The sequence below is a fragment of the Galleria mellonella genome, unplaced genomic scaffold (genome assembly GCF_026898425.1).
Source record: "Galleria mellonella isolate WM207_F2 unplaced genomic scaffold, CSIRO_AGI_GalMel_v1 utg172, whole genome shotgun sequence".
Classification (NCBI taxonomy): Eukaryota; Metazoa; Arthropoda; class Insecta; order Lepidoptera; family Pyralidae; genus Galleria; species Galleria mellonella.
The window spans coordinates 4,109,926-4,122,682 of NW_026442015.1; the positions used below are offsets into that span (position 1 = coordinate 4,109,926).

The window sequence follows — 12,757 nt, forward strand, 5'->3', positions numbered from 1 at the left end:
ATAGTTCATAATTACCTATGTGCATACATGTACATAGTACGTATATACACTACATATTTACATTTATTTATATCACACTATTTTACCCACGCATACATTTATACCTCTTTACAATTGGTGACCATGAATTTGTATTATTTAACCATTGCTGTCAATATCTGAACGTTAGCAACATGGATTTTAATTATTTTATATATCAATTAACTTAACTTTATGGACACTCATCATTATATATAGTTTCTTTCATACATGTACTTATATTACTTGCATACACCCACTCTAACTTGCCTACCTCGCTTTGGAATTATAATTTTTGTTTCTATAAATAAAATCCATTATTGGCTATATTCATAAAAGACTTAGCATGTAAGTTGTTTTTTAAGAGCTGTGGACTTTTGTATAATATAAAATAAAATAAAATAAAAATATATCTATTTACAAAATTCAACAGGAAATCTCGACACAAGCGAATCGTCACAAGAATAATATTTCCCCTTAAAATTATAAGAGCGTAATGTAATGGCAACATTTTATTGGATATACTAATGCATACCAGAAGACTTACAAAGTAAACCGCATTGCTTCAATAAGAAATTTTCACAAGATAAAATACGACTACCCGGGAAAATCAATTTCCACACTCCGACCAGCCCATAGGTCAGCAAATAACAAAATTCACTTACCTTACGCCGGAGACCCTGATTTCAGTTGCTTGTTCATATTTTCACACCCAGCCTCGTCTCCTGTTACATATTACGCACATTGTAACGTAAAATTCAGAGTAAATACGTTATAATTAATATTTATGGATAAAATTAACGGGAAGCCTTTTTTTCATGTATTTGTCCATGACTGACTGTACACATAATTAAAGATTGTGTCTGTTGAAGATCGCAACCTTTATTGTTTTTTTTTAATAGCCTAATTTATTTTTATTTTGCCTGCCACTGATCTTCTTTTGTTTCTTTCATTGTAAATTTTACTTTCAAAAGATAAGGTAGCTATTCATTGTTATAAGACAATCACTTATTTTCAACAGTGTCCCACAAAAAGAACCGACGTCGTTTTTAGTAAAATCAGTTATTTTAAACCAAAAATTCAACCATTGAACCGATTTTGATAAAATTTCTATAAAACCAATCTGTACGTATATTATTTTTTAAAAGGTAATTTTCCAAATCGATCTAGATCTGACAGAGTTATAACGTAACAAATATAAAAAAATACAACCGAACTGTAAACCTGCTTTCGGTAAACAATAAATAAATATGGACGCACTTTTTAAATCAATGATTGTCTGGACTAGATTTGGTCGTGTCTACTAAACATTCTAGTTTTCACTGGTACTCTATAATCCGGTAGTTTTTTTAACTAACATTTTTTGGACCAAACTTCAATACATTTAGACAATTATTATTCGTGCTTAATTGAAGCTATTTAAGGAACATTTAACTATATCATACCTCTAAACAATACGACTGTAATGTACGTAAATAACTGCGAAGTATGTAAAATGGTTACTGCCGCAATTAGAAGTGTTTGTACATCAAAATACTCCTAAACTCGTGGGGAAGCTCCCGCGTCAGCTTAATTACATTAAAACAGTATACTAGTGAAGAGGTGTAAGTATATTTTTTCATAAAATTTAATATAAGAGAAACAAAGGCTCGAGCTCTCTTTTCAGAAATGTATTAAATCTATACATACGACCTATTTTATTAAAATATCTACATTAGTACAATTATATAATAAGGACATCTTAATATTTAGATTCATATTATTCTTTTTAACAGGATTCTAAAGTCTAATTTCATTCTTAAATTATTTTTATGCTACTAATAATGGCAAACATGCTGACGGCCCACCTGATGGAATGTGGTAACCGTCGCTTATAGACATGAACAGTACCATGGGCATAACAGAGTATACTGTTTCGCCCATGATATCCCCCATGCGTTGCCATTCCTGAGGACTCAGGTGTTATTCCTCTGTACCCTATAAATTCACTGACATATCCCACCCTTCAAACCGAAACACAGTCATGCAAACACAACTGCTTCACGGTAGAAACACGAAAGGGATATAGATGCCCAAGCAAACGACTTTTGTACAAAATCTCCCTCTAGTAAATTTGAGGGATTTTGTGTTTTCTTTTGTATGTACGAATATTACTCGTATTTCGTCCATATTTATACGTATTTTGTTTATTCTTCTTTTATTACGAGGAGATATTTGTGTTCAGAAATAAGCATTAATAGTCTATATAATTTGGACGGTGTTAATTTTAGGATTATAAACTTAACACTGTTATAAAATATACATTATAAATCCCGAATATGAACAATAATGATCGTTAAAGCTGCAGTAAAATATAACAATTAATTGTTGAAACTAACAAACAGATAATATTTAATATACATATACATGGTACTGCTCATATCTATAGGCGACAGTTACCACTTTCCATCAGCTTGTTTGCCATTCTAAGTTGTATAAAAAAAAATATATTTTTATATTGTAAGACTTTATTGTTACACATTTATTTGTTTTCAGTAGACTTCAAAAACAAGGAGGTTCTCAATTCGATTGTTTTTTTTTTGTTTGTTACCTCTTAACTCCGTTACTTACAAACCGATTTAGAAAATTCCCTTTTGTCTAAAAGAATATACTTACAGATTGGTTTTATAAGAATATTATTAGAATTGGTTTAGTAGTTTAGTTTTTAGACCAAAATAGCTTGTTTTGAAATCACATTTTCACAATCAAATCACATTTGAAATGGGTTTTTGTTGAACCCAATCTTTAGTTATTAAAAGAAATGTATAAAAGAGTAGAAATACTAAAGAATATTATATTTATATATGTTAACACATAAGTACGTAACGTAAACAAATATTTTTTTTATCCAACGAAAAAAAAAGTGCCTTCCATCACTTTTAACGAATGCCATGTGTAAACGTTATTGGTGCTTGAAAATTTAAATTTCATACTTACCGCCCTTCGTTGGCGGTAAGAGGTCGCTGACATTAACATATTATCACCTCGCTGGTGTATATTACTCCCTTGGCATATAATAGAGACGCGCTTTTTGCTTAATTGACCAGTTAGAAATGGCGTGCATATATGAGACGAATTATAAAAGTAGACGAAATAAGATGAAATATCTATTCGTGCTTATTGCTTCGTGGTTTTTAATTAACTACCAAAGGAGTATATTTTTTTTATACATAACAGTATGCTCTGTTATGTCCATGGTACTGCTCGTGTCTATAGACGACGGTTACCACTTATCATCAGGTAGGCCGTCAGCTTGTTTGTCATTCTAAGTTGCAATAAAACAACCTATTTTAGTAAAATATTTTATAAACTCACATTAATGTTTACATTTTAAATAAAGATATAAAAACGTATTAAAATCGTATAATAACACGCTATCGATATTCTTATATAATAAATAAATAAAATACAAAGTACATAATAAATAAAAAATACAAAATATAAAATTAATAAATAAAATACAAAGTATTAAATAGAAAAGAAAATGTTATCACTAAGTGCCCCTAACATCGTACAAATAGAGTTAACCTCGTAATAAATTACAGAAAATTAAATAACATCCAATCAAACGGACGAAAGTACAGTCAGCGACAAAAATGCGGTATGCGCCATAATAAAATCTAATAAAAGATGGCAAATTGCCAATACGTGTTTAGCGAATCGAACGAGTGCAGGTGAAACAGCAATGCATGCACTATGAATTCTGTTTCAAAGGCACGACGTCTAGTACAATCTCTGACAAAAGGAAGCCTAATGCATAGCACGCAATAATGCTGCATATTTTAATAAATCTATAGTGTTTTTCATATGGATATACCAGCAAAGGAAAACATAAAAACACATGAACTGTCTGAGATATATATTTATTTATTTAAACTTAATTGCACAGTAAAATTCTATGTACATTTGGCGGACTTAACACATACATATATGTATATATATATACATAACACATACAAGAAAATATGACGAATCCAGTAAAACGTGCGAAATTTAAATTTTAAATTTAAAACTTAAATCGTATTTGAAATTGTGTTATGTTTGTTTTCATAAAAACGAACTATCATCATCACTGTCTGTTCTGCTAAAATCTGCGCTCCACACAAAGGAATTGTGTGAGGTGAATACGGAAGAAGCTGTTGAATAGAGTGCGCCGAAATAGCACACCGGTAGCAGGAAAAGTGCAGCGGAATATACGTGTTCGAATGTACCTATGTACCTATCTTTGGCACATTTTTAACCAACTTAAAAAAAAGGACGCTATAATTTTCTTAATTCCGTTGTATTTTTTTTTTATTGTTACCTAAAAACTCCGTCATTTATAAACCGATTTGAAAAATTATCTTTTTAGAACAAGAAATACTTTCTCCCATAGCTTTGTCCCATAGAAATTCTATCAAAACATATTTAATAGTTTGATTTTTAAATCAAAATAACAGATTGACTGACATGATTGAATTTGTTTTTTTTTTTTTTGTGTAAATTACTTTTAAATTAATACTTTTTAAATTACTTCTTAAAATTTGAAGTCGAAAGTCAATATTTCAAAAATAAAAATGACAAGCAAGCAATTACTGCTAGCTTGATGGTAAGCGATCATTGCGGGATCTAAATACTTGTAAAACAAAGGAGACATCATCAATCATACATTGCTGATCATTGTGATATTAACACCTTAAATATTAATTAATATTTCGCCATTTAATTTCTGGAACAAACTATTTGAATACCCCGAGAGACGAGAATCTAGTAAAAACGTAAAAAAGTTAATCTAGTAGACTCTTGGAAATGACTTAGCCCCTTAAATACCTGAAGTTTCAAATTCAATACCGGGGTTATAAATCGCATTGGGCGCCTACAATCGATTTTATTTTAATATTTGGCTGTTTGCATGTTACCAAATGTTTATTTTTTTTTTCAAAATAAATATTTAAATATATCATTTTGATTTTTTTTTTTTACTATTTTTCCCCATTAGTAAACACAGTAAAAGTATAAGTGTACCCTTATATATTTTTTTAATTTGATTTAAAAAATCAGGCTTTTAAGGGTTTAAAAAAAGAGGATTCTCAATTCGGTTGTATTGTTTTATATTTCTTACCTCATAACTATGTCAGTTGTAAATTTATTTGAAAAAAATTTTTTTTTCGTTCAGAATATATTTACAAATTGATTTCATAGAAATTCTATTAAAATCGATTCAGTTATTTAGTTTTTAAATCAAAATAACTGGCACAATTGTGCCAACGGTTTTCTTTGCGAAACAATCTTATGTTATTATGTCAAAATCTTTTATAATTTTTTTTTTTATTGAAATTTTAAGTAGTATTTTATTTTTGTCTGTGTGGTTTTGGCACAGAATAGAAAGGAGTGAGACTTCCTTCTCCGTATGTGTCGTAAGAAGCGAGTTAGGGAACTTAATGATAAAGGAACAGGCAGCAGCGTTCCTTTTAAAATGTCACTAAAATACTAACTGCGGTTACCAACCCGCCTGCCAATCGTGGCAACTACTGGCAAAACTCGTCTTCAGGGGAACGCTTACATTTAGCAGTGGACAGTTAACTGCTGATAAAATAATAGCACCTTATCTTTAAATAGAATTAAAAAAGTTATTATTCATATTACATTTAATAAACACTCCTGCTAAGATACAGTTTTTGGAAATTCCTATGAGAACGGAAGGAAGCACGTTTCGAAAGGGCAAAGTTTTTAATAACCAAAAATCCAAGAAATTATTTAACTGAACTGAATTTAAACATTTTGACTTATAATTAGACACTTGACAATTTACTGCATGATTGCAAATTAATATATTAGAAGTAGGGTAATGAAAATTTTTTGAAGCAGGCGAGACTCGAACGCGCACCTTCCATGCCATATCAAGGTCAGCTTTCTTACCAACTAAAGTGGATTTCTCTAAGTGATTATGAGTCAAATACTTTTCAAATGACTTCAAAAAGAAGAAAGTTTTCAATACAGTTTTTTTTTTTCAATATTTGTCACCTCATACTTCGTCAATGTAAACCATTCTAAGTTGTATAAAAAAAAAAAAATTTCATCTGAAAGGATGTACTTATAGATTAGTCTCATAAAAAAAATATCAAAATAAGTCCAGTAGTTTAATTTTGAAATCAAAACAACTGGCTTTTCCACAATTAAAGCCTGTTTTTTTTCCATCGAACACAATCTTATTGACCTTTCTTACTGAAGCTATCATATTACAAGGAGGTTTGTATAAAGAATATTTTTTGTATGCGAACCTTCGACCTCCATTAGAGAAAGTTGTTTAATTTTGTAAGTATCATTGGATCTCGAAGTAAAATACCCAAAAGCTTTCGCTCATCTAATCTTTTTGCTCTATGATAAACATTACTATTATTGTTAACTTCAAACAAACTCCGGTAACGCTGGCGGCTAGCGGGATTCAGGAAAACCAAACAATTTGTTAGATAGCATCTATAATGAAAAGGCAACTTAATTATAGGGGTCTGTTTTGAACTAAGTTTATAATAAAAATGTAGTCAAATGCAAATCAGATTCGTTAATCAAGGATTTGTAGGTACATAGCATAAAGGTGCCAACATAATAATGTAAAACATTATACTATCAAATTAGTGCCATCTAGTGGTATATGCATTAAATGTAGTGCTATTTTTCAGTATACACTATCTTTATTAGTTATTAAATTAAGATTATTAGGCGTGGAATATTTCACATGTGATTGAAATCTCATATGCTATCCGAAATCGTATGTCACTCCAACTAAATCTCTTCATCTTCTTCTTATTTAAAAGTTTCCTCTTGTCACGGCAACTAATTTAAGCATTCTCTTCTAGCCAGTTCTATTTTAGGCCATATCTTTGACCTTTCTAAACGACATGACACCTAGTGTGTCCTTTATCTGTCCCATGTAGTTATTTCTCGGTCTTCCCCTTCTCCTTTTGCCCTCTATTTTTCCTTCTGGTACCTCTTTAAAAAAATATCATGTCGTATAAGGTGGTCCCAGCATTTTCCCTCTTCTATTCTCTATTGTTTTTATTAATGTTTTTTTCTCATTCACCCTTTTCAAGACTTCCTTGTTAGTTACTTTTTCTATCCAGTTTATCTTTTCCATTGGAATTAAAAGGATAAGCTGGACGTCACTTCATATAAACTGCGAATACATTAAATAAAATCGCAGGTAGTAGCTGCATTCAGATTTATTTGTATGTCATTGGCTGCGCTTGGTTGGTAGTGAAGTTCGCAGCAGAAGGTCGACTGGACCGTAAAGTGCGAGGGAATAAAAACTTTAACACATTGCCTTAAAGTCTCTATTCGCTCGCTCTTATCATAAGTCATAGTTCATATGTCACTTTCAATTGCAAATAGTAGCGAGTGCGACATTAACTCATTGCAAGCGAAAATCGCTATTCATTATTTGTCACGGGTGATATCACTTTAAATAAAAATAACAATTTCTCTAAGTGATAATGCATTAAATGTAGCAATAATTTCCATACATACACCAGTAAGTGTTGTTTATAACTATAAAGATCTTATATTTCTTTGTTATAGTGCTGTAATGAGGTGGTAGTCCTGTCTGCGGGGGGGGGGGGGGGATTGTTGGTAATGGAGTCTAACTGACCCATTTCCAGCAATACATCCTATCAGGTCGACCTCCACGCGGTTCCCCTTGGAAACTATCGTGGTTAATTCTAGTGGAGTTCGTCATGATGGGCCAACTGGCCTGCTTCATCGTCACCTATCATCCTTCACTGGTGCCCTGCCGGTGTATACCGATAGCGCAGGTGGGGTTACTACTCCATTATCACTCATTAAAAAACCGTCGGGGTTATTGCTACATGTTGGTGGCTACCAGTTAAGGTTGTAGATGAAGATGAAGATTGATTAATTGGCTAGACGATTTCACCAGGAATTAATCACAATGATTTCCAGAGAGACCATCAGGAGATATATCCGATAGGATATATTACTAAAAATGGGATGACTAATCTTTGTTACTAACAATGCCTCTCCCCAAGATTAGGATATGACAATCCCCTTTATGATAACCTTGATAAAACCTAATAATTTCAATATATTTATTCTATTCATTTATTTAATAGAGATGATGAACTCGCTTGAGCTATAGAGATAGCTATCACCCATGCAACGTTCATAATCATCATCATTATATCAGCCGTTGACTGTCCACTGCTGAAAATAGGCTTCCCCCATAAGGGGGGTTTGCTAGTAGTATCACGCTTGGCTGGCGAGTTAGCTATCAAAATTAGATTTTGGTGATGTTTTATTAAGCACGGTGCTACTCATCCCTCGACCAATAAATTCCCTTAGTGGCTTTACGATACCCACGGGAAAACGGGGAAATGCGTCGTTCAACCACTTTTACATCCGGAATAGTGAATATATCGAGAGTCACTGCAATAATTGTCAGTATTCATGAATATTCCACCTCAAGGCGACCGTTCTGTAATTACCTTTCTCCCCTCGCCTCCCATCCCACGCCTGCCCACATTCTCCCATTACTAGTTACCTGTTACAGTATACAAAGCGAACACACAATAGCTGACAATGTCGCTACAATATGTTACTTACGCTGGCTACACGCGGTGAATTTTAATTGGCCATTTTCGTCGGAACAATTAAAATAGATAAATAAATACAGTGTTCTGTATAGCTACTAATTAATATAGATATAAAAAGATATCGATATATTGTTTATGCTAGTATTTAAAAAAAGAACGTAGATTTTTCTAAATTATCAATTTTTTTTTTCCTTTTTTCTCAGCATTAGCTAATATCTCTAAAGGGCCTAATTCTGTTTTTACTACTTATCAGTTGTGATTATTTACCTGTCGTTTAGTTAAATATATAATACCTCGCTTTGAAATCAACATTTTTGTTTGTATAAATAAAATCCGTTATTGGCTGTATTTATAAGAGACTTAGCATGTAAGTTATTTTTTAAGAGCTGTGGATTTTTGTATAAAATAAAATAAAAATATATATATATATATATATATATATATATATATATATATATATATATATATATATATATATATATATGATAGTAAAAATACTAGGTATGGTACTATGAAACTTTAGGGGAGTACCGTGTGTGTCACAGTGTATTCTGATTATCTCTTTCCTTCACATGCGTCGCCTTATCCAAGCTGCATTATAATAATATGTTTCTAAAGTCATAAAATAAGAATTTTCTACAGAATATATAGTTAGTTACTTTGTTAGTTTAAAACAATGTAGATAGTTTAAAACTATATGCACCGTAACATCTAAAAACCATAAATTTTATATTAAAATCACCAGCCATCGTAAAAAGAACCTTGGTAATGTTGTAAAAATTACAAGATACGTCTCATTTTAAAGTACATATTTCCGACATAAACAAGTGTCTTTTAATTTTAAAACTTTATGAGCTATTTCCAAAAGTAGGAAGTTCTCAATTTGTGACTATGTCATACGATTACATACCTAAATCAGAAAAGATTTATTAAAATTTCTTATAGTACGATAGGGTATTAGTCCCATGTAAATTTGTGATGATTAAAGTTGTCATATTTGTTTACCTTGCATAAACTACTTCATACGATACTAAATCTACTTATAAAGAAGACTACAGGTACTATTCTTAATTTATGCTTTGACAGGTACACTATTCTGCGTTCTAAATTTAAATTTAACCATAGACTATAGGTAGTGACAGTTTACTCTTAAACGAGCTGTACGCGTTTAATTGTTTGGCCACTTTCGTTGTAAAAAAATATCTTGATTAAAGTGGTTATCTTTTTTTAAACAAATCTCTAATTATAAGTTATTTGCCAATTTTATAGCTCGCAAATTCCTTTTTCCATGCTACAGAGGCTTTGGGTTTGACACAGAAACCGCCTGAACTGGCATCGCAAGTTAATAATAATTACATGGTCCCATAAATACTGTACGGGTATGAAATCCCAAAAAAAGAACAAAAATTTATAAGCGTCGAATTTTACACAACCCTTGGGTTATAAATCCCGCCGTAATCCGGACCGGTCGCCGGTCGGCCGTCGATCGTAATCGCCCGTGAAATAAAGGCGCTCAAATGCGCCTCTCGTTACCCACAATACAGTTACAATTGTGTACACTAAGCCTTTTCGAGGTGGTTAAAATTGATACTTGAAGTGTTAGCGATTTATTTTGAGCCACCGTGTTTGTGTTTATTATCTAAATCGGTATTAAAATCGTGAAAAGAATTATTCTGATCAAGGATGCGATTGGCGCTGGGCGCTTTCCTTAAGACTGGCAGATAAGGTTACATAATTTCTTTTTTTTCTTAATATTTTTTCTTTGAAATTTGACAGGTGACACAAATGTTGCCAGTTTAACTACAGTATTTTGATCTAAATCAGTTGTATTTTGATTAAGTTTAAAATTGTATGTTTTCTTCGCATTTCTGATGAATTAAGGAAAATAGTAAAAAATACTTTTCCGTGGATTATTATTAATCGACATTGGATTATATGTATACAAGTATATATGACTTTTATAGTTTTATCAAACAATTTTAAAAAAAAAGGAGTTTCTGAATTCTGTTGTATTTTTTCATGTTTGTTACCTCATTACTCCTTTAATTATAAACCGATTTGGAAAATTCATTTTTTTATCTGAAAGGATATACTTACAGATTTTTTTAAATCAATTCAATAGTTTAAATCCCAAATAAAAATAACTGGTTTTGACACAATTGAACTCGTTTTTTTTTTATTTTTTTTAATGGAACATAATTGTATAGCGATATTTCATGTTTCCATACTTTTCCATTGATAATCCTCATTTTAATAGTTAAATATGTTAGGCGTGTTATATTACTCGTAAACATTCAATTCTACATAAAAATCTGGGCGTTGAAGAAATAAAAAAAGTTTAACGCATATATCAACGGCACCGGCCAAACACTGCCTAAAGAGGTTTCTGCAGAAATGGCGCGAAATTTCAACTCCTGCCCTGTGACGTCAGATGACAGAGAGAGATTATTTTAAGCCTACAAATTAATATTAAGTGACAAACGCTACAAGTTTGCTCTAGAAAATTCAGAAAAATATTTAATTATGTATTTCCATGAGAATTACAGCTGATTGGTTTAATTATATTGTTAAAATAAACGTCAATTCTATTAATAAATACGTAGCATTTTGATTATGCATATTATATGTATATTTCACTCTTATTTATTCCATATTGTAATGCATATTTTGGCATTTTAATATTGCAAATAATCTGAAGTCTAATTATTAATAATAATTATCTGATAATTGGTTGCTACTGTTTTTATTTTACATAGATACAGGAATTTGCCAATTTGCTTACTCTACATTTTATTGCATCTCATGTGAAGTTACGAATAAACTAAATTATTTAATTTCTTTGTTCCATGTGCTGTTCACGCAGAGCGCAACTCGAGTAAGTACATTTCCAGTTTAAACACATACATATATATGGCAGACACATACATAAAAAATTGAATAAACCATTTTTTATCATATTTCGTATAGACGCTCTTTTAATTACGTTTGCCATCCCCAGAAACATAAAACAAAAAAATACATATTTAATACATACCTACATAGAATTATATATATATATATATATATATATATATATATATATATATATATATATATATATATATATATATATTTCTTTACTCTTCCTTAATTCTGTATTTCTATTTATACTAGTTAGCTAACTTACTATGTTTATAAAAAGCATTATCACTGCAAGGATGGTAAACAAACCTACAAAATAAGAATGGCAAACAAACTTAGAACCTACAAACTAAGGTCGAGTAAACAAGCTTAGGCTACTGTTCACATTGTTCTAAAACGAAAAACTAAATTTTTTTTTTTTTTTTTTATTAAACTTAGAATGGCAAACAAGCTGACGGCCCACCTGATGGAAAGTGGTAACCGTCGCCTATAGACATGAGCAGTACCATGGACATAACAGAGTATACTGTTTCGCCCATGATACCCACCATGCGTTGCTATTCCTGAGGACTCAGGTGTTATTCCTCTGTACCCAGTAAATTCACGCCATATCCCACCCTTCAAACCGAAACACAGCCATGCAAACACAACTGCTTCACGGTTGAAACACGAATGGGACAGAGGTACCCAAGCAATCGACTTTTGTACAAAGTCTCCCTCTGATAATAAAACTATTATTTTTCTATAGGACCACATCAACAAGCTCCCCACAAGCGAAATCTCCAGCTGGTAGCAGCGCTGGGGCCGCTGCGAGCGCATCCAGCGCTGCAGGAGAGCGGACACCAACAGCGCAGAATAAACAGCTGCAAAATGTCAAGGGACAAGAACATCCGCCGCATCCTTCCGTAAGTACACAACTACAAATATTAAAAAGATTCACTGGACTGAAGAAGAATAAAATAGTATTAACGTTAGACTTTTAGGTAGATGTTTACGCAATCCTTCGCGTAAAACATTGCTATAAAATTACAATTGGAGATTTGATTCTTGGATCAAAAGTTTGTTGAAAAGAAATTAAAAATTACAATTCTAGAAATTATTTTAAAATATTTTAAAATGTTCCAATTCTTTTTTCAAAAATTATGTAGGCAAAATTATAATTTCACAGTAAGTATAAAAGTATACTTCAATTCTTTAACGTAGGTTGATGTTAT

General features: G+C 31.5%; 1 long non-coding RNA gene across 1 annotated transcript; it reads left to right on the top strand.

The window, feature by feature from the left end:
- Positions 1 to 7,437: 7,437 nt before the first annotated feature.
- On the top strand, positions 7,438 to 12,416 carry LOC128200257 (uncharacterized). The gene is made up of 3 exons (XR_008252645.1): positions 7,438 to 7,564; positions 11,506 to 11,517; positions 12,292 to 12,416. It is a non-coding gene; the product is annotated as an uncharacterized LOC128200257 (long non-coding RNA).
- Positions 12,417 to 12,757: the final 341 nt, after the last annotated feature.